This window comes from Equus caballus, chromosome 2, assembly GCF_041296265.1.
Source record: "Equus caballus isolate H_3958 breed thoroughbred chromosome 2, TB-T2T, whole genome shotgun sequence".
NCBI lineage: Eukaryota > Metazoa > Chordata > Mammalia > Perissodactyla > Equidae > Equus > Equus caballus.
In genome coordinates this window covers 84,304,296-84,328,530 of record NC_091685.1, presented here as the reverse complement: position 1 = coordinate 84,328,530, position 24,235 = coordinate 84,304,296, and the positions used below count along the sequence as shown (strand labels likewise).

At 36.6% G+C, this 24,235-nt stretch overlaps 1 long non-coding RNA gene across 4 annotated transcripts in view; it reads right to left on the bottom strand.

Moving 5' to 3' along the window:
• Positions 1-24,235, bottom strand: part of LOC106782872 (uncharacterized) — a 128,517-nt gene that overhangs the window by 75,819 nt on the left and 28,463 nt on the right. For 2 of the 4 annotated variants that reach the window (XR_002806460.2, XR_011436730.1), the window contains one exon: positions 21,867-23,373. The exons of the other annotated variants lie outside the window; for them this stretch is intronic. This is a non-coding gene — a long non-coding RNA (uncharacterized lncRNA). Of the gene's footprint in view, positions 1-21,866; positions 23,374-24,235 lie in introns of those variants that run through there. 4 annotated transcript variants of the gene reach the window in all.

The following is a 24,235-nucleotide window of genomic DNA, read 5'->3' as shown; positions in this document are numbered from 1 at the left end:
TGTGGTTGATAGTTTTCCTACTGAACACAATTGCGATATTTTTAATACCAGGTTAATTCTACAACAATATTATAAGTCATCAATCCTGAGTATATAAAATTCAGTGTTGGATGTTTAAACTTATTGTGGTAATGATTTTGCAATATACACATATATCAAATCATTATGTTGTGCACATAAAACTAATACAATGTTATATGTCAATCATATCTCAGTAAAGCAGGAAAAAATAATTAAAAAAATGATGCAGTGGAATATCCACTCTTATACACATACGAACAAATCCACCATCATTTTTCGCCTCATATTTTCTCTTGAAGCTCTGGTAATGTAAAAATCCCAGCATAATAAGTGAATTCTATGTGTATACGCATTAAAATAATCATCATGTATTTATACTTTATTTAAAAGAAATATCTGCTTTCAAAAGGGACCAAACTAACCTCATTTACATTTTTTCTGATCTTTTGTGATGTAAACCATTACTTAAACAAGTCAAAACAATGGCTCTACTCTGAGAGATGCTGGTATATTGTGTTATGTTTTATAAATATTAGAACAGATTTTTATGGATGTGAAATATTTTGGGATTGTTTATTTAAATTATGATACATTTATAAGATGGGATAGTATTCAGACATTAATTTTGATAATTATAACTAATCAATATAGCCCTCACTATGTTGTTAATACAAGCTTTACTATAGTAACTTATTTACACATCACTCTAACCTTTTGAAGTGAAAGAACTGAGATGGAGAAAGGTTAAAGAGACTTCCCAAGGTCACACAACAGGTAAATCATGCATTGGGATTTGAACCCAGGTAGTTCACCTCCAAAGTCTAGGTGATCAAGCGTTACAGCACGTTGCTTCGCATCTGAAATCACATTGCAGATAAACGAGGAATCATTTAAATATATTCATGATCTCTTATTAAGGGAGCAAAGCAGTTTACAAATCAGTATCAGATCAAGTATATTAAGTACAAAAAATATGTGTGTGAAATGTCACATAAATATATATACATCTATATATTTATATATATTGATGTATATATGTATATACATCCATATATTTATATATATTTATGCATATATATGTATACACACATGCACACGCGCACACACACACACAAAGATATAGATACAAAAAGAAAAAATTCGAAGATTATATTATACACCTAAAGTTTAACAGAAGTTAACTCTTAGTGATGGGATTACTAGTGATTTTTTTCTTTCTTTAGAATGTTCTGTATTTTCCAAATCTTCTATCATAAATATGTGGTTAACTTTGTAATTTTTAAAAATGCTATTGAAAACATTTTCCGTGAAAGGACCACTTACTTTTTTGTTTTTGTTGGTATTTTAAATATTCAATTATATGTTAGTAAAATAATATACACATCAGGGCTGGCCTGGTGGTATGGTGGTTAAGTTCATGCGCTTTGCTTCAGCAGCCCAGGGGTCATGGGTTGGATCCTGGACATGGACCTATGCACCACTCATCAAGCCATGCTGTGGGGGTGTCCCACATACAAAATAGAGGAAGATTGGCACAGATGTTAGCTCAGGGACAATCTTCCTCAAGCAAAAAAAGAGGAAAATTGGCAACGGATGTTGGCTCAGCAATGATCTTTTCACCAAAAATAAATAAATAAATATATATATATATATATATATATATATATATATATATATATATATACATAATAGCCCCAAACTTATTAATTTCCTCTTCAAACCTCTTCTAACTTGCTAACACAAACATTGCGTGGAAGGGTCCAACGGGGAAATTTTTCTTTCCTCAAGGCTACTCCCTTCTAACTTTTATTAAATGCCTTGGCTTTTTCATTTTTTCTTTCCATCTGAGGCTTCCATTATCCTTTATTTCTCTGACAGTTAGCAAGCCTTCAACCCCCTGTCTTGTCAAAGGAAACTTCTCAGTCTACAAAGCTACTATGTTGTGAGATATCTTAGCCCTTAACAATTCATGAATATTTAAATCTAAATTAGTTAACACTAAGTAAAATTAAAAATTCAGTTCCTTAGTCACATTAACCACATTTCAAGTGCTCAATAGCCACTTGTTACTAGCAGCTGCCACATTCAATAGCACTACTCCACGGGTATGCTGAATTGCAACTATGCTCTTCCCCTCCCATTTATGCCGGCTGGTTGCAGAAAGTAAATTCTCAAACCCTGGGCTGTGCTTGCTTGCTTGCTCTTGGAGCCACAGATTTCTTCTTTTTTTCTTTCTACTTTTCTTTAGTCTTGCCCACGTATCTAGAAATAGCAGAGCTCTTCCACTCCAAAAGACAATTTCTTGCCAATGGTACATATGGGAATTAGAGATGAGATTTTCATTCCCCTGCAAGCATAATTTCTGTGATTTATTTTGCTGAAACACCATGTGTCTCCTCTGTTTTGAATTACATTACAGAGTACTATTCACTTAAACCTTGGAGGAACCATGCCCAATCACGTTGAGGAGACATCCTAAAGTTTTTGACTTGGGAAACTAGAAAGATAGTATCTTTGAACATGAAGTGCCTTGGCATATCGAAGTTAAGAAAGCCAGAAATCCACATTAGAGATAGCAGAGATATCATTTGAGGACTCATCAGCTTATAGTTGGTAATGGAGGCTGTTGTAATAAATATGGTCATCTGCAATAAGGGGAAGAACACTTGCTTTGCATGATTTTTGAAGAAAAGAAATAAAATGACGTATGTAATTACATGCTTAACACATCGTTTTGAAAAAGGGGGCTGGCCCAGTGGCATAGTGATTAAGTTCACATGCTCTGCTTTGGCAACCAGGGGTTTTTGGGTTCAGATCCTGAGTGTGGACCTACACACTGCTCATCAAGCCATGCATTGGCAGCATCTCACATACAAAATAGAGGAAGATTGGCCCTGATGTTAGCTCAGGGTCAATCTTCCTCACCAAAAAAAAAAATTAGTTCCTCAATCAGTAAAGATTTATGTTCAATAGGAAATGACAAAGATAGTAATATAGAGGTTTATGTAAATTAGAGGTTTATTTTCTCATGTAATAAGAAGATGAGAGGTAAGAATTCCAAGGTTGGTTCAGCAAATCAACGAAGTCCTCAGGAAGCCAAGTTTGCTGTTTGTATCACTTAATTCCCACCTTGAAGATCACAAGATAGTTGTGGGAGTTGTAACCATCATGGACATTGTAGCAGCAGAGATTCAGGTAACCCCTCACAGGCCCTGTGTTATGGTGTTCACATCCTTGTGCAATCCTCTCCCTTGAGTGCGTTTAGGACTTGTGACTTGTTTCTAACCAATAGTATCAAAGGTGATGGGATGTCACTCCCAAGATTACATTACCTTATATAATGCTCCATCTGGCCAGAAGACAGACTAGAGTCTTCCCCCTCACCTGCCTCGAAGAAGCAAGCTGCTATGGATTAAGCAGTCACATTGGAGAAACCCACATAGAAAGGAACTGTGGGCAGTTTCCAGCAAGAAACTGAAACTCTCAGGCACGCAGTCACAAAGAAATGATTTCTGCCATCTGAGGGAAGCTGGAAAAAAATCATCCCCTTGTAAGCTGCTAGTGAGACTGTGGCCCCAGCCAATACCTGGATTGAAGCTAAGCTGTGCCTGGACTCTTGATCCACAAAAACTGTGGAATAATACACATGCATTGTTTTAAGACATTGTTTGTGATAATTTGTTATACAGCAAAGATAACTAATGCATCCAAAGAGACAGCACGGAAGAGAATGAGACAAAAACAGCAAGCACCCGATGTGTTTGCCAGTTTTAAAGAGCTTTCCTTGATGTCTCACTGAACAACTCTTTTTAGGTCTCAGTAGCCATGATTAATTACATTATCTATCTACCTATCTGTCTATCTACCTATCTATTTTGTCATCTGTCTACCTGTAGTTGCAAGTAAGGGTGATAAATAAAATCTTACTAAGAGACAGTGCCTCAATGAATACATTCAGGATTCTGTCATCAAAAAAGGGAAGGGAAATTTATAGGGGGGAGCAAACTGAGATGGCTTCACAGAGCCTTCCTCTCTTATGTCTCAATTTGTCTTCTTCCTATAAAACTAGATCTGCTTCTCCAAAATCTCCACACGGACAGGGATGGGAAATGGTAGTATCCCTTCCCTGTAGAAATTTGTTTTCATCATGTCTCCGCCCCAAGTATCAGCAAAAGTAAGAATTCTTTGTGTTCTAATAGGGCTCACCCCCTCTTTCTGACTCAGATTTTAACTAGACTGCTCAGCACACATTCTCTCTCATTCATAACCACCAATTTATATGTACCTGGAACGACACTGAGTAGATGATTACAAATTTTTCCTTAGTAGTAATTTTCAAGAAGGAATGTAAATCTGACATCTTACTAATGACATAATGTAGAGGAGGAAGACATTTCCTCTACCTGCTCTGGGCCCTTCTGCCTGGAAAGTGAATTAAATTCACATGAGGCAGAATAACAGGAGAAAATTAAACAAAGCTTTATAACATGTATACATGGCAGAGGCTCAGGCAAACTGAGCAACTCTCCAAAATGGAGGAAGTTCTCATCTTAAATAACATCCTCAGCTAAAGATAAAGGAGGATGTTGGGGGTGGGGGAAGTCAGTTATGGGAGATTACCAGAAAAACACAGTAAACAAGGGTAAGGTTATTATGCACATTTAAGTCCTTGTCTTCTGCATTGATTAAGAGTTTCTAGAGATAAGGTCATCCCCCCTTCTTCCAGGTACAGAAAGGGAGACCCCTTTACAGATGGAGATTTCCTTTACAAATGTAAATGTCTCTTAAGAAAGGGTTAACTTCTGCTTTTCAGAGTTTCTCTCATGTCTGCAGTTGTTAAAAGTAACCAGCCCCAAATAATCCTCATGCCAAAGAGACATATCTTGGGGCGGCCAGTTCCAGTTCCCTACACGTAAGAATCCGTAAGTTAAGTTCTGCTCCTCCATCTCTCTCAACTTCTATCTCTACATCTATCACTGGCCATTTTGAAATAATGCAATTAATACAGTGGGATTTGTTCTCAGAGGTGATGCTTCTGGTAACAGATGATTTTGAGCATATCGTCTGCCTCCTCATATTAATAAAAAATATTCAATTTATAATATTAAATATAATCTTAAGCTTTAAATTTTAATACAAATCTCAGATGTGAAGTCTTATTAATAATCAAAATAATATACAGGCGTGTATTTTTGGTTAACAATCTATCTGAATTTTTAGTAACTGTTACCAAGCCAGGTTCATTTTTGCCCACTGCCCAGAAAGCCAAACACCGAGATGATGAGATTGCAGCAGAGGGAGAGTTTACTCACAAGGCAGCCACGTGAGGAAGCAAGGGCATGAGCCTCAAATTCGCTTCCCCGAGAATAGGGACTCAGGGATGTTTATGGGATGGGGGCAAGGTGGTCTGAAATGTGGAGAGAGGTGATGGGAGGTGAGGAGAGGTGAGGGAATTGACGATCTGCACAAGCGTAGTCAGACTCCACGCCTCTTCAAAGGACCCATGTTCACAAAATGGCGGTGTTAGTATGACCTGAGGGTGGAGTTTTTAGCCTCTTGACGTCAAAAGGTCACCTATCGGACATCTCCAGTTGATGAGTTGGTGGTCTCAACAGGCCTGAAGTGGACAAGGAGTTCTAATTCTTGAAAAACAGCTCACACACCCATTACCATGGTGACCGGGGCTCCAGGGAGATGTTATCTGTAGGAGCCTAGCGGGAGTCAGCATATTGCCTAAGCAGCAGAGTTAACAATGGGTGAGTTAAACAGCTAAAAGCTATAATCAGTAATTGCAAAAAGGAAAAAAAGCTTTAGTACCTAGATACTTAATCATCAATGGCTGTTTGCTGGTTTCAACTCCATGAAAAATTTGAGGACTGAATCTAAAATCATGGGGAAATTGTGATTCAAAGAAGTTTAAGTTATTGAACCTCTTTAGTCCTCAGTTTCCTCATTTGTAAAATAAAGAATGAGAATCCATATCATCTAATGTAACCATGAGTCTGTGAGCAATCTGATTTTATCAAAAACTTACCAGAACTTGTGTTTTATATCTAGGCTTGGATGACGACCACAAGAGGAATGTGAGGTGTCCATTTGTGTGACCCATTCTCAAAATTAATGGGAAAGACTGAAGGTGGAAAGAGCTCACATTATCAGTTGGAAAGCAAAGGGACATGTCGTCTGACATTTCTGGGCCTGTAAGTATAGCAGGAAAGCGTGCTAATGTTAAAGGTAGATGGTATGCAGAAGGCAGTTGCCTCAAAGGACAGAAAGGAAATCAGAACATTTCAGTGAAATGATTTCAAGGGAAATGATTTGGGGAAGATTTGTAAGGCTGGATAAACATCATACAGTTTAGGAGACACAAACAAAGTTCATTCTGAGTATCCATGGAATCTGGATAGCTATGCTTCGGTGGGTTAGTCTTCACTATCGTGCTAAAGTTTGAACACTGGCAGAGACCAATTTCAATTGCTGCTATATATTCCAGCTGCTATTTTTTTTCTATTTAAATATATGTGTTGTTTAATTTTTCCAACAAATTTTTTGCTTAACATTTATTAACTTAAAAAAGCCCTATGATGACTATAATTTGATGCCACTTTTTATTTTTTTCCCTGATAAGAACTAATTAGTGTGAGAAACCTTTTGTCAATGTTTATCAGTAAATCAGACTGGGAGAAAATGCTATTTTTTTGCTGGTGCCGAGGTTCTTGATCATAGATACAAGACAACTGTTATGTTCTTATGCCAAAGTTTGAAAATATTCTGTTTATTTTTTGGCTACGACTTATCAAGACCAAGTTCTTCATACAGGAATGAAGACAACTTGCCGATGATGATTTTGGATCTAATTTGAATGTTTTCCTAAGTTTGGAAAGACTTTTTATGGACGTTCTAATGCCTATAGCATGCTACTTCAGTATAGAAAATATAGATGCGAGTAACTATGTTTTTAATTGTTTATTGTTAAATCCTTGTAAAAGGATTATGAATATCACCTTAAGCCACAGTAAAAATAAGCTGCTTACTGTTCATTTGCAATTTCCTTCTCTATTCTTTTTTTTTTTTATAAAGATTTTATTTTTTTTCCTTTTTCTCCCCAAAGCCCCCCAGTACATAGTTGTATATTCTTCGTTGTGGGTCCTTCTAGTTGTGGCATGTGGGACGCTGCCCCAGCATGGTCCAACGAGCAGTGCCATGTCCACGCCCAGGATTCAAACCAATGAAACACTGGGCCGCCTGCAGCGGAGAGCGCGAACCCAACCACTCAGCCACGGGGCCAGCCCTCCTTCTCTATTCTTTTTAAGAACAGGACGCCTTATGTGTTGAAGGCAAATCAGAGGGTTCTAATCTCAGCTCACACTTCTCCTTAGCTATTGGGAGGATTTCCTTTCTCAGCTGAGGAAGGTACCTGGCAACTGAGCCCCAATCTTTTAGTCGTGCTGTGTAGTTTGGAAACATACCTGTTAGGTAAGTGCCCAGACCCAAACGCCCAGGACAGAAGACACTCTGGGAAGCCTATCAAGTCACAGACACCCAGAGGATTGATGAGACGGACCTCAAATCCTCTCCTAACCCCTCCTCTCCCTCTCTGTGTCAAAGTCACAAGGAGTGGCCCCATCCCCAATGGGGAAGGAGGAGTATAGGTTCAGTCTTCTGCGGAAGTTTCAGCAGCAAATGTCTACAGACAAATAACTGCTCCGTCTTCTAATCTCTGCTTCTTTTATTTATCCTTTTTCTTCTTTTGTTTCTTTTCTCCTTTTGCTTCTTCTCTGTATTTTCTTCTTTTGTTTTCCTTCCTTTCTCTCCTTAAACATTCCCTTTCTCCTGTTCTCTTTTCTCGCCACACATCTCCATAGCTGGACTTTCTCTTTCTACTTCTTCTCTTCTTTATTTTATCTTTCTTTTTCAGAGCGAACTTTCCTTTTCCTTTCCTTCTCTTCTCACTCAACCACTACAGTAAGGCAGATACTATTTAAAAGACTTATGGTCTCACCCAGCATGCACAGAACTTCCAAACAAACTGTATTTAGAGAATTCCAATTCTCCAATGGTGGGTACTGAAAATTAAAGGCCTATCAGAGAATGTAAAGGGTTGGGTGGCAAATTCTATGTTCTACTAGGAATTTGCTTAGTTCTTAATCCAGTAAGGCACTAAGACTTTTCCCCACCTGATGCTGTGGGACTTAAGTTTAGAAGCAAACTTGAAGAACATTGGCCATGATTCTTTCTGACTGACTTGAGGCTCTCCACCCATAGAAAATCCTAGGGGCCTGTCCTGTCAGAGGAATGGTGACAATATTTGTTAACTTTAAATTGCACACTGCAATTGATACCTTGGTTTAACAAGTGGACATATTTCTAACAACAATGCACCCAATAAACAAACTATGGTAGTTCTATCTTGCACTAGCATTGGAAAGAGGATTGGCGTGTCAGGTCACAATGAAATTCCAGAGCCTGCAAGCTCATACCCACTAATTAAATAGTTTCCTTTATTTGCTTCTGTGTATTCAATAAGGGCAAGATAATAGCTTCATGCTTGTCTAAAATTTTCCACTTAAGGAATTTTCTGTTTTAGCATTGTTAACTGCCTCTTTATAACACCTACTTAGTGTTGTTCTAAGATTTTTTGATTAAAGTTAATGTTTATTAAATCTTTTTCATGGTGAGGATTTTAAGGAGGGATAGACATTATTCAGGTGGCAAAAGCAGTTTACACCTCCTTCTAAAGAAACTGTATTTTTCACAAGAAGGAAGTAAAAATTCAAACCACATAAACTAATTTGTTTTTTTTTTATCATTTGAAGTACATTTTATCTTCTGAGGTTTAAATGCCTATGCTGACTGAGGATAAATATTTTCTATCATTTCAAAATTGACAAAATTAGAAGTCAATTATCTTTTAAATCCTCTGTAATGAAGTGTATACAAAAGAATTATACAAAATCAACACAGAAAAGAAATTGTCGGATTCTCTTGTGAGTTTCATACCTGCTAGAAGAGTCAGCAGCCTGTGTTTAGAATGAAAACAGTTCCAACTTCTCCAATTTTCTGTTTGGTAAGAGAAAAACCGATTCTAGGCAATCAACTATAGAGTTCACTACTTATTAATTTTCTTCTCTTCACTCAATTACAATTTTAAGTTTCTTCTATTTATCCTAGCTGAAGTTATTAATTTTATCTAAAAAACATCTTTATACCAGAGTCAATCAGTTATTCCTGAAATTGCGTTATTTCAATGAAGCTAACACATATTCTAAAAGATCAGATCCTTTTGCACCTTTTTCAGAGCAGGGCCATGTGAAGCCTAAATAAAACATATTGAAAGAAGATTTTTTTAGTAAGAAAATGCATATGGCCTGTTCATGCTCATTAAATTATTGACTTAGAGTCTGATCTGGACTCCACATTCATTGACATTTCTGTTTGCTTTCTTCAAAGGACAAATAACAGCAATCTTTGTTTAGTAAGGAAAGAAAATATATCCAATCCTTTCCAGAAACATCCTGAACTTCCTAAAATAGGGTGAATGGACTATGGGGAAAAACTCCTAGCTCTTGGACAAAGAAACAACTAATTCAAAACAGGTTTAAATAAGGGCAGCCATAAGGCATTGGGTTGGAAAGAGGAAAAGGAAAAGAAAAAATTGTTTTGTGTTTTAACAGAGTTTAGGAGATTTCTTTCAAGTCTAAAAACCACAACCAAAAGGACATAAAGCTTAACCAAAGTAACAGCACTATGATTCCTGGAAAAGAATCAAGACATTTTTTTCAACAAAATGATCAGTACATCTGAGGGATCTACTATAGCAACAATCCTATGATATTTGTATTGATGTTGCAATATAAAGCAGTGTATATATTGGACCAAAGTCATGCTAAAAGAAGGCAACACAGCACATGGTTGACCACAGAAAAGTTGTTTTACTGTGTAAACTTTTATTAATAACAATGCAGATACATATCATCAAACTGACACGATTTAAGATGAAGTAATTATTCTCACAGTTTGGTTTTAATAATTTACATGATTAAGTGATTCCATTTTGAGTCAATTTCTTAGCAAACAAGAATGTCAAATTAATGTAGTTCACATTACAACTAAAAAAACCATAATTTTATGTGAAATTTTAAATGAAATCTTTTCTAAAGATTCAAGGGAACCACGATATTGTGCATGGATACAAATGCATTCATGCTAAATGCATAAGGGACATATTACATTTCATCTGAAAAATATGATGTCTATAAAACCATACAAACAACTATTCAGAAATATGATAGCTTCTCATTTACTCTGTAAATATCTAAAACATTTGTAAAAAAGAATACTTCTCTGAATTTTGATAGCAATCTATATCAGAATTTCCAAATTAATGGAACAAAATAGAAAAAAAGTACTTGAAACCATAAGTTATATTTAGGTATTTGTCAAGAAGCCAGATTCCATGGGTTTTGAATATCTGACCCTTTGGCATCTTCCCACATAATCAACCCTTTAACCCAGACTTGGAGTAAAGGGAATAACAGTATTTTTTCCCTTCTCTGTTTAACTTGGCTTAACTTTCTGTAGAAACTCCTCTTTCCCACAGCCTAATTCCAAACAAATTGTAATGTTAACAATACCCTAACTGTGGTTAACTCAGTCATTTTGCCAGTTAAGCTGATGAAAGGCCAACATTAGATATTGTTTCCTCTTTAAGTGAGAAAATAATTAAAAATTTCAACCTAACATTGACCTGTATTCTTATTAGTGAATTTCCTTTTTTTCTCCTCCCACTGTACTTCAGCAAAAATTCCCAGTCATAGGGAGATCCTAACAAAAAAGCCATGAGGGAAATGATACCAAAGGACCTAGAAAAATATATCTTTTGCCTTCATAAGTAACAAATAGGTAATAGAATGCTAGAAAATGAACCACAGATAAACCTTTGAAATGATAATTTTTCCAGAGCAAATTTGGAAGGGTTAAATGCCTTGTTGCTTTTTTGTAGGCCTTAGAGAGAAAATATAAGAAATAATCATGTTCTCTAAATCAAGAGAGAAAAAAGTGAGGAATTTATCTGTGATGCTTTTGGTGGAAATTAAAGAATAGCTAGGGGTTGAAGAAGCAAGACAATCTAATTCCACATAAGAGAATTGAACATGACACTATGAGGGGATGGGTTATTTCAGCTTTGCTCCAGGTTTGCTTAGTTCCTTTGATAGAATAGCAGCAACCAGAATATATGTCAAAAGTCTCCCTTAATGGGACAAGGGGCGTTGGGGGTGGGGGGGGATTCTGGGATTGCAGATCTGCTAGACGCAACACTGGGCAAACAGCTGGCTAGTCTCTGTGTCAGCATTTTCCAGGCTGGGGGTCAGTGGAACACTAAAGCCCCATAAAACATTCAGATGTGTCCACAGTGTGTGGGTGAGAGGTTGCGGGTAACTGTGTTAGTGATTACATCTGAGTTAGAAATGCTATTCATTTATTAACGGTTTGAAATTTCACTGTGCTAAACAAATGCTTTAACTTTGTTTAATCCAACTTTTCCCAAATTTACTTCTTCTCTGTCCCTCCCCATGTACACACACAGAGACACATACACACACCAAATCCTTACAGCCTATAGGACATAGGTGACGGTGATGTGCAAAAATACATTTCAGTAAATGGTGATCTTCATCATTGCCAGTTGTCTGAACCACGATTGAGTGTATTGGTGAAGAAGGAGGGAAATCCTAAGGACTTTGTGAATCTCAGGATGTATTCAGTGGTCTACCGCTATTGATGAAGGCTAAGGAAAAGCTCAAAGTCTAGTTCTCATTTTCAGGAACCTAAAAATGAATCATGTAGCAGCTTAACTTTCAACCATTTAGAGTACTCTATGCTGAGTGGCAGAGAAATGGAATCTCTTCCATCTTTCTCGGTATCCAAAGCAGATATCTGGCATTCTTACTCAAGGTTGGGTAGTCATAGAGACCCAGTATTTAAAGATTTTTCTTTCTTTCTTTGCTTATCTAGTTAATTGACTTTAAGATCTCCTCTAGAGCATCAGATATTTTATATAACTGCAGTTCCTCTTCTTTCCCAGAGAAAATTAATTTTCCCAATTTAGATAGAATTGTAAGAGCAAAGCTCGACTCATTTCAGTTATGAACGCTCTTAAATGAAATTGATGTAAGTGGCAATTCTGTTTCATACAGTACATAAAAATGCAAACAGACCCTGGAAAGATTTATTTGATAAGCCTTGTCTCTTCCTATACTGTGTAGGATGGAATAAATGTCTGGAGAGGGTAGAATTGGAAGGATACTGAAGATATAGTACAAGAAAAAGTGTAACTCATGAAACCTTTTGAAGGACGACTCTGATTTGGAATTGAAGTATTTTATTGCTCAATCCTGTGGTCTCCAAGAGAGTTATAAAATAGCATAATTGTAAGCCACTGTTTTTGGTCATTTTATTTTCTATGTTATCCCTACATTCTGAAGATCCAAAATGTGGCTGGGAAATGGGCAATCCTGATCCTAGCAAGAAAAATATCCACTCTTTATTGCTGTCAGAGGAAGTCAGGAGAACCACACTTAAATAATGTCTTTCTACACTTAACATCATGACCTGAATATAGCAATTATTTAATGATGCTGTTAAAATTGTATTCATGTCAAAGTTAAGGGAGTCCTCACTCACATTACTGGAAGATACTAGGAGCCTACTCAGTATAAAAAAAGAAAATAAGGCGCATGTAATGAGCATTCATTTAGTAGACAGGAGTCTTGAATATTAGTCCCTGATTTGTTTCTTCATTAGCTCTATGACTGTGTAATCAAGTCAATTAATCTTTCTGACATTCTGATACTTTATTTCTAACCTAGAGATAATAGCATTTCCTATCTTGTAACGTGGTTTTGCGGAAATTTCACCATGATGAAGCATATTTTGAAAAAGGCAAGTTGCTATATTTCTTTAAGATAGTGTTAAATCATAGCTTTTCGACAAATTTAGAACCATACAAAATGGCACTTTTTCCTTTTTCTCCTCATTATATCTCTTTGACTTAGTTTGGTTAAATAAGAGCACAATGTTTAAAATATTCAGTTCTCAGAAAAAAAGCTTTTAAAGGAAGCAAAGAATTTGTTGAGTCTCAAAAGTCTTCAAACTTATTTCTATATGTGTAGTATCCTGGGTCATTAAATGATAACTGTCATGCACAAAAACAATTTACTGTTACAAAAATTAGGCTACGACCCGGTGGCACAGCAGTTAAATTCGCACATTCCGCGTGGGTGGCCTGAGGTTCACCTGTTTGGATTTCATCTGCGCACCTCTGCACTGTTTGTCAAGCCATGCTGTGACAGGTGTCCCACATATAAAATAGAGGGAGATGGTCACTGATGTTAGCTCAGGGCCAGTCTTCCTCAGCAAAAAGAAGAGGATTGGCTGCAGAGGTTAGCTCAAGGCTAATCTTCCTCAAAAAAAAGAAAAAAATTGGCTATTCCTAAGCTACCAAAAAAAAAAAAAAAAAAACCTTGGCTAGTTTTACTAAGTTATTATACACAGAGCACCTACAAGACCCTTAAACAAGTTTCTTTAGCTTCAAATATATTTAAAATTTTGTGTGGTAGTATACATATATATATATCATCTATATATTAAAGCTAATATATAGAAGCTAATTAAATATATTATATTTATTAAGCTAATTTAATGCCAAAAGCATCCCACTGAAAAGTAAGCATTCCATGCTAGATGCAGAGATTTTTAATGTTAGTTTGTTTGATAAACTTCAAATTTCACAATTTGTAGAGATAAAGAGATTACTACTTATTCCATGCCTGGAATTTTTGTGTAGTGAATTTAAATTATAGAAACTAGTCACAGGTAAATCATATAATTAAGATATTTTCCATAGATACCGTTCATCCCTTCATTCGTTCACATACCTGTATTTATTGAGGACCTACCATGTGCCAAGCACAGTGCCAGGTGCTAAGAGTAGAATAGTGAACCTAACAGACAGACTAGAAGCTCCATGAAGCTATGGAGTCTACTCTGTGTATATAGTCACATATGTTGGCCTTTCCTGTCAAGAAATTAACTGAAAGAATCAATGTTTCCTTTTAGTGTTTGCTGGATTTTAGATTCTGTGATTTGATAACATCATTTTTTTAATCTCCTTTGGACTTTGGACTTTCTTTGCTTCAAATTAATTCAAAGTATATTTGAAACATAAAAGCAAACAACATCTTTTTATGGAATTGCTAAAAGCGCTGTTTTATGAATTTGTTGACAGCTGTGAAATTTGCTAACCATTTCTCACACAACATGGCTGATTTATCTGTAGCAATGGCAAAGGAAGAAAATTAAAGATATTCTATATTTATTCATATTGCCTCTAAAGCCCTATATGACCAAAACATGATTTCTGATGGAAAAAAAGAGGTCTGCTAAAACATGTCAAGAAAACTAATCAGTACATCAATGACAATTTTCATACACTAGATGAGCATATTTCCTTAATCCCAGGCAAGGAGTTCTCAGATATCAAAAGTTTTCCACTGTTTAGGTATCTAGAAGGACTAGAAAATATGGTAGCAATTTGTGGAGGTTTTTCTGGTGTAATATAACTTATATTACTTGTGGTGTTGGTACAAAGTAGGAAGATAATAGTAAAAACCCATCACGTTATTATTTAATGAGTGGAATTCATTCTATTCATTTCAGTGTCTACAATGCTTTCCTTCTCCACCTTCAATCATCCCACTCCCATCAACACACTTTGTTACGTATTTGGTTGACTAACCCTAACTGTGCCGTGTTTGATCTTCTCACATTTCTCCCCATGACATTTGTACCCCACCTCTCATACATTTACATTCTATCTGCAACTTACTTTAAAGACCCATAGGTAATTTCAGATTATTGAAATTTGTCAGTATTTATGGCCTTCTTTAATTCACCAATTACTCATTCCCTGATCCCCTACAATGTAATGTCTAATCTTCCACAGGCTATTGAACTTGACCATCCAAGTTCCATCGATGACCTCTTCATCTTTAAATATAGCTCCTCCTCCATCCTTGCTACCCCCAGTACTACCTGCAGAAGCTAATATCTGTCTTAGCACCCAGAAATAATATGAAATAACCCTGTGCATCAGAGAAGGTGCTTTGTTTCAAGCAACAGAAACCAATGCTGGCCATCTTAAATAAGAAAGAGACTTTTTAGAAGAATGAGGGGACTCATGGTCAATGAGAAGCTGAGGACCTGGCCAGGAAAACTGTCAAGAACAAAGGGACCTTGGCAGTAGGATCCATGTACTGCCAAGTTCTTGTAGCTGGAGCAGTCTGACGTTCTCACCCTCTAGATGCCTCGCTTAGTTCAGTTTCCAAGGTTCTTTGAATAGGAGTCAAAGCCTTACTTATTCAAGTAAGAGTCAAAGTCCTAAACACAGCATCTGATTGGACAAGCCAAATACATCTCCGTGCTTCCTTCCACCTGTTGTCCTGGCTATTTCCACAGAATCTCTCCACTCTTGGTTTCCAGGAAACTATATCACTGTTATTCAGAGAAGGAGAAAACCTTTGGCTGCATCTTCTCTGCTTCCTTTGCTAGAAGTGGTAATTGTGGCATAGCCCCCTTTCATTTGTCTATCTCCATATTTTCTCTTCAGAGTCACACTCAATGCTCAAAGAATACCTCTCCCAATCTACATCTTTCATCAACCTTGCCTTTTCTTCTTTTTTTTAAGCTCCACTGCCGTCTGGATATTTCCTCTTTCATGAATTACTGTCATCCCAAATTTTAAAAGTTTAAGTCTAAATTTATAATCTTCCCTCTCGTCTCTCCAAAAAACCTTAATGCCACATTATCCCAGGTGCATACATCAATTAGCCTTCTACCAGGCTGAAAACTTTGAGTTATTTTTAATTCTCAGTAAATTACTGCTCTAGTTCCTATGTTCTCTTCCAACTCATCCATCTGAGATATCAGTTTATTTAATTTAATATCCATTAGTGACCCCATGTGCAGAATGCCTGGATGCTGCAACAAGTTCACTGATGGGCTTCATTTAAAATGTCAGTAACAGTAATTCCAACGAGGTTCAGAAACTATTTGAGAAATGGGCACTGTTAATAGAAAGAAAGACAGAGAAGGAAAATAAAGAAAGGAAAGAAGGAAGGAAGGAAGAAAGAAAGAAAGAAAAAGGAAGAAAGAAAGAAAGAAAGGAAAAAGAGAGAAAGAAGTAAAAAGGAAAGAAGGGAAGGGGCAGAAAAGAAAAGACAGGATGGTATAAATAAATGAGAACTAAATAAGAATTGAAGAGAAGCTAGGTTCTACAAATTTTTCCTAGTGGAATTTTGTCACAGGATCTCCATAGCCTCAGGCTAAAATCTTTGACCTGGTTCTGTGTGTGTGTGTGCTTGGGTAGAGTATTAAAGAAAAAACCTAAAAGGCAATGGGCTAAAATGTAAATGAGATGTTCAAAAATGAAAGTAAAATATATAAACTATTCTTTCAATGTTTTCAATATATTTGATAGTGAAGGGAAAACATTTAAGTAGCGGCAAGAGGAGGGTAGAGATTGGAAATAAATATTCATTGAAACGCTATTGCATGTATGACACTATGCTAGAGAGTCAGAGATATATAATGCAAACATGGACCTAAAACTATGCTGTGATTTTAAGACAAAATGAGAATTATCATAATTCTAAACCAAAATCATACTGCCTAACATCTTTGATAAAAACAGACTATATAATAAAGAAGAATAAAGAAGAGAGCAAGTACATTGGCCAGATTAAGGAAGATGGCGATTCACCAGATCTCCTTGTAACACTTCTGTAGGTTTGCCTGAAATTGGCTGACCTCCTCACTATCTCACACTTGTGATCCAAGGATAAGTTGTCCTTCAAGGCTAGTGGAGTTGTTACTGGGCATGATTACCACAATGAAATTGGACACATTCAAGGGACTCATAGGACAAAAATATAGTCTAAGCTATAATTTATTACTAAAACTTTTCACAGAGCAAATGTGTGATAACAGAAAGTGAGACTGGTGCATGTTAGAAGTCAATGATAGCAAACATTTTCCTTTTGGTGTTCCATCTGTCATCACAGCAGAGAAAATTTCCCAGTACCATTGTCGTTCACACAGCTCTGAAGCTGAAAACTTTCAACAATATTTGGGGAGGTGAGAACTGATTTGACTACTTTTTCTTTATTTATTTACCATTCATTCGTACAACATAGCTATTGCATAACATTTGTGCACTAGGGACTAAGACATAGGAATAAAATGATGAAGAGGAAAGAAATGGGCCATACCCTCACAGAGTTGACCATCTAGTAGGGGACACAAGAAATAAACAAACAATTATGATGCAGTGCATTGAATATTATTATTACAGGAAGCACAGAGTTCTACAGAAACACAAGAGTTGCACCCAAAGAGTTATTAGAAATGGATTATGAAGAGAATAAAATTTCAGCTGAGACAATAGACAGGAGTTAGCTGGGCAAAGAGGGAGAACTTCCAGGCAGATGTATCAGCCAAAGTAGGCTAAGTTATGCTGAGATAACAAAAAAGAGCTCCACATCTCAGTGGTTTATACCTACAAAGGCTTATTTTCCCTTCATTCTGTCTGTCCTTTATGGACTGGGTGAAGCTCTGCTCCATGTCTTCTTTCTTAGGACACTAGTTGATAAATTGTCCTCCATCTGGGACACTGCCTGTCTTGTGGCAGAAGAAAGATATCATGTTGAAGCACACAGCGGCTTTTAGAGCTATTATCCAAAAGTGACACATGCCACTTCTGCTTAATTTCACTGGGCAAAACAAAACATGTTGCCAAATCTACAGGGAAAGGATCTACAATCTCCCAATGGGCAGGGAGGGACGCCACGTGGAGAAATGGACCCAATAGTAGAAGAATGAAACCACTTATTGATGATATAGACAAAGGAATGGACCCAACACAGAACTTCGTACAGCATAAGGCTGGAATTACTTTCAATATAGCTTGAGCTGAGATGACGAGGCAGAAAGTGATAAAGCATGAAACTGAGTCAGTGAACACAAGCCAGATTAGGCAGCCTCTACAGGCCACATTATCACAAACATTTGGGTAGCCATTGATGGCTGACTGGTGTGTGGAAACTAGATTGGACAGAGGCCAACTTGCATTCAAGAGGGCCACTTAGAAAGTGTGCACTTTAATCCAGGTGAAAACTCATGAGACCTGAATAAAGGCGGTAGGAACAGAAAAAGCCAATGAGATTTAAGAGTTGCTTGGAAAATTGAATCAGCAGTGATTGGAGAATGCCTGTACATGAAGGATTAACAAGGAAAGAAGTAAGGATGCAACCCAAGTTCTGTTTAGTTTCAGTAAAGGGTGGTATCAATCCCAACACAGAAAGGGGTCACGTTTCAGAACAACATGGTAAATTCCATTTGGGGCATTTTAAGTCTGGCGCTCCTGGAAGGCATTCCAGTAAAAGTGTCCAGTGGGTAGGTATACATTTAGGTCTAAAGTTATGGAAGAAAGGAAATCTGACCCAGAGATATAAATATGGGAGTCAGCAGACTATAGATTGTAAACTAAGCTAACGAGTGACTCATGTGACCCAGAGCAATAGCATGAAAGGAGAAAGGATAAATAGGTCATGCAGCACAACTCTAAGACTTTTCCTGTGAAGAGGGTTTCTATGGCTTTTACTAAAAACATATATCCCTATACTTTCATTACTCTGTCGGTGAAGGAAGGGCATTCACTCTTAAAGAAGACTCACAGGTTGTACTTCCTCAGGATATCCCAAAGCACTCAACATAAAGTGGTCAGAAGAACGAGTAAGTGGTGAGTCAGACAGTTTGGGTTTTGGTTCGCAGCTTTGCTCACAGCAACCATGTGTCCTTGGAAAACCCCCATGTCTTAGGAGTCTCCTTTGTAAAACAGGAGTGTGAATACCTCTACTCCATCCTGAATGAGGGCCTCAGGACTAGCAAAGCTGAATGATATAGGCGAAAGCTCTTTGGATACTGAAAAGTATCTTTTAACTACAAGTTGGTATTATGGTGTTCACTCTAGGAGAGGAAATTCCTAACTCTATTTTGAGGTCTCATAAAATATGGAGAAAATAGAAAGTCCTTTGCCAAACCTCATGAAAGCAAAATTGACAACATTTCTGACGTGACTCATTCTTCCTTTGAAAACCTGCTATCAGATAAGGGTCAGCTCCTTTTAAATAGAAACTTAAGAAAAATAAAATTTTCAAGAAGTCTTTCTGGAGTGAGACTGTTGTTTTTCACGTGGTTCATTTTGGAAGTGTCTGTTACTTATACATGAGTCATTCTATGGCCCTAACCCTAATCTTTGCATTTTTCCCTTCAGGAAGATACATTTGAATGGTGACAAAATAGTTAAATTTTCCAATTATGTCAACAAATTCTCAGTGATCTTTCTTGTGGAGCTCTCAGCCTTAACCAAAAGCTCTGAACTTCCTTATGGTTATAAAAAAAATTAATTCCAGAAAACTTGTCTAGAGATGTGAAACCAAGAATTAGAGTGTTTATACCGCCAATGGCCCAGTGAATGTGTTCCCTATAACTTACATTTTCAGACAGTAATTATGATCTTCTTTTCAACAATTTTTATTTATTTAGATTAGAGCCAACCTTCACTGTCATTATTTATGTGCTTTGTTCTTTTAACCTCCAATTTAAAAACACTGTAGTACCCACCATCCAAGGAGTTTATAAAAATTTTGGACTCTTGGTTGTATGTCAGTTTTATTTTAAATATTGTGTCAAGAGTAGGACTTATGCTTTCAACCTACTATAACCTCTTCATTTTATTTTCACAACCAAAAAGCGCCCCAAACATGGAAAGATTATGAAAGTCATCAAATACCAAAGAAAGTACTGACTATGATTTAGAGAGGAAAAGAAGTAAAACCTTCACTACACATTTGATTAAATTTAAGTTTTGGAGAATAAAATAAATATATATTCACGGACACATAAATAATAGAATTTTTTTTGTCTTTGCAGTTCATTTCCAAGCTATATTAGCTCTAGGGATAATAAATATTAGATATATGGGCCATCACTCACTACTCCCACTCTAAACACCACTAACCTATTGTTAGACACTTTCTCAATGAGTCCTCAGAATCTTTCTCAACACAATGCTCCAGGCAGCCACTTCCAATCACTTAGAATTGGCAAAGAAGATGAAACCTGTTTGCTACCTGAGGCCAACAATCTAGATAGGTGATAAATATCAATAATCACCCAAATGTATTTCGTCCTACTTTATCTATAGTAGATATATCTTGTATGTAAATTTTATCTTTGAGTGTAAAGAAATCTTCTTATAACTTAATTTGTGCTATAAGCATCAAACCTACAGGCAACTGTCTATTTTCATTTCTGGGTATTAACACTACATGTGGAATACTAAATTATTACTGTCCTACCAGTACTCTCTCTGTCACTCTTCACTACCATCCAAAAACATTGAAGTGTTTGCAAATTATTAATCACTAAATGCTCATTTAGCAATTATCACTACGCTCATTTCAAATAAACTGTTCATTTAGGAAGGGAAGAGTATGCTGATTTTAAATCTTACGCAAACTTTGATCAATTCCATGACTACAAGCCTATTTTTTATATATCTCAGCTAATCTTTTCATTACTGTTTGTAAAGCAGTAACAAAATGGACATTTATTATGCACTAATGTGGAAAGTTATCATTATTCTTCTAGAATACATCCTTTTGCCTCTTATTGAAAGGCATTTTCCTCTTTTTTACTTTTTTTTGGACTCTTCCAAATGAAACTCCACTAATTGCGTTGTAAAGTCACACCATGTAGCTTTTGAGATCATGCAGATGTGTGTTGACAAAATAGCTATTTCAAACTTTGTACATGGCTTTGAACAGAAAGTGTTTTAATGACTAAGAAAGGAGATTTGTTAAAGAAAATGAGTTGACGGTAAGCAGCTGTTTCTGTTTTAAACATTCCATCTGTTGGACCACATTTTATATCTGTCCCCTTTTAAGTCAGACTTCAACAGATTCATCTTAGTCATTATTCATCTAATAGTAAATGTCTGGTAGGGTACAGTTTTGGTATTTATAATAAGCTGGTTGGTGAGAATTATATTGCACCCCTGGCTGGGCGCCTTTGGCAATTTTATTGTAGTGCACAGTTCTTAGCTGACAGCAAGAAATAGATTTCCAACTTCTATGGAAAAATGCAATAATATCTCATTGTCTATAGCACTATAATGTGAGCTCTTAAAAATGCAGTTCCTGTAAAAGCACATCTGAAAATATTGGCTTCAGAAGTGTGTCTTGTACCAACACGTACGTCTCTTTGAAGAGAGTCCACATTTAAACCTCACTTTAAATCAACTTAAGTCCTTGCTATGAAAATCTTCTTATGGCTATTTATAAAAGGATCTTTATGTAAAAAAGAAAATACTAATAATACACATAAATAGGTATTTGTTGACTTTTTTGTCATACATATGATATATTTGTGATAATATAGTAATTAAAACATATTTAGACTATTTACATAAATCACTGCTTAAACATCTGAATAAATAGGCTGATACATTAACTAATTCACTCACTACTAAGTGATTTCTATTAGCAATATTTCTTAAAAATATATACGCCTGTTCTCACATATAAGCAACAGTTTGACCCTGTAACACATTCCTCTTCTCCCACTAGATTTAGCGATACAGAGACAGTAAGGTACAATCTCCACTTTCAAGGAGTTTATAGTTTGGTGGAGCTTAAAGTCAAATAATCAAAGCGTCAAAATACTTGTTTTGAGCAAGATTCATTCATCTGTTTAATTTGTTGACAAAATAAATTAAACAAATCAGCCTTTTGTAAAGCAATTGCGTAGGGAGAACTTTATAGATTCTACTAGAGAAAACATGCTCCCACCCCAGAAAGGCTCACAATTCATGAGCTGGATAATAGCACTTTCAATCTCTCTTGAATAATTGCATATTTCAAATGAAAATTAAAATGACTTATGCCATAATTGTGTGGCATTGATCAGCACCAGAGAACTTAAGAGGTCTAATTTCCATGATTCAAGCATTTTGGTTGAGGAAAATGTGTGTTCCCTCTCTCAGAACCAGAAAGCAATGATTTGAGGTTTTCTAAATTAATTATATGACATACTGTAGAGATTTTATTAGATAACAATAGAACTAGTAAAATGTCAGTACATAGCAATCATTTAAACAAACAGCTATTTAAAATTTAAGTGAAACGTCTTAATATATTTACAGATATATATGAGTAGACTATAGTCAATAATTTGATTTCTTCTCGAGTGATATTCTCATCAATAAATCATGGAAAACTAGTGGATGAACTTAGAACTGTCTGTAATCCAATATTGGTAAGTCAATGGTCAGTAACCTGGTACTGACATATCACGCCATACCCGAGGAGGGCCCCCAAAGACTCCATGTACAACCATAAGTTAAACTGCACAGTTGAATGGTACATGTGCCTGGTATTCCTGGAGTTGTGCACTGCACAACTTTGCACACTACTTGGCAGGCCTAAGAGCCTGTCAATAGCTTGCTATTAATGTTCTGATCAATAGTTTTGATGACAGAAAATGAGACAGAACAACCATGATACTATTTTCACTTTTATGTCAAGATTGGCCCTAATAAAATGTCCTTAAGTTGCTAAGAGGTCTACTCTGTCCCATGTTTCTCCCATTCAAAGTGACTGTATCCAATGAGACAGAAATTCTCAACTGTGGTTTGTCAAGATCAATTGTTAAGTGTGTTCAAAATGTTACCAATTTTAGCAAAACACTCAAGTATGTGCAAGAGTTGCTTGAAAAATTAATTAGAGTCGATTTAAGGTTATCCCTATAATGGTATCACTCGCATTTTCATCTCAAAGTGTTTTCTTGAATAGCAGGTAAGGAATGACATCACAATAAGCACCCATGGGACTCCATTGATCTGCACTCTCTCTTGTGTATAGCACAGTCCTTAACAGAGGTGGACCCTGGGAATGGGTGGCTTGGTGCACACCATTTTCTGTGTCTGATGGACAAAGGAAGAACATCTCTACTCTTAAGAATGAATTGGACTCTCAAACACAGACTAGTCAAGGGAAGTTCAGACTTTTGTTTGAGAATGGGAAAGTGAAAAAACCTTGAGACCCAGAGTCAAGGGCAGCAGGGTTGCACTGGCAGCTGTTTCTGACCGGACTCAATGTTCTCTTTGGCAACCTTCCCATGATTATTTCAAGGTGGGAGTCCTCTGCTAACTGGGCCACTCGCCTCAGTTAAAGCCTAAAGGGAACAAATTCAATGTCAAAGTTCTAATTGTTGAGTGACTACATAAGCTTTATTAAATTCATCCATTCAATAAATATTTATTAATTCCTAATGAATAAGACATGGTCCTTGTCCTCAAAAACTTCATCATCCAGTAGTACTGATGCAGGTAAACAAAATATTGCAATATTGTTATCCTAAGTCCTAAATACATATATGAGCAAAATAGACAAGAAACACGTTCAACTTTTGTTCAAGGTTTTGGCATCGAAAGGGGAGATCTCACACATGAGAGGAGATTAGAGCAGGCAAGGAGGTGGGATTCAACAGAATGTCAATACTACTCTTGGCCTCTCTAATCTCTGGAGTACATGAAGAAGAAATCTCCATAAAGGGTCTGCAAGAGGCTGAGGCTGGGGCTTCCTCACAATAGAGTCAACTTTACCTGCATCCTAGAGGTGGCAAGGCCTCCTGGGAAGAAGTACCCATTTATAAAAGGGGAGAGTACAACAGGGGTCCAAAGCAGATATGGAGATAATGGAATATATCTCCGATTCCTCCCTGGACCACCATGCTTTTAAACACAGATAAAAGTCAGAGAAACTTGTTCTTATACGTTGCTGAGGCCACTCTTTCTTTCTCCCTGCAGTCTCCACACCAGCTACACTCATCTCCTTTCAGTTCTTCCAACATATTATATTTCGTATCCTCAGGACTCTTGCATATACTGTTCCTTCTGTCAGGAACACTTTTCGTTCCCCAACACTCCATTCAATTCCCATGAACACGTCACATCTCAGCTTCAACTTCCCTCCCTCTGGGAAGTTCCCTGACCACATCTCCACCTGTGAAGATCAGATTCCCCTTTATAAGTTTT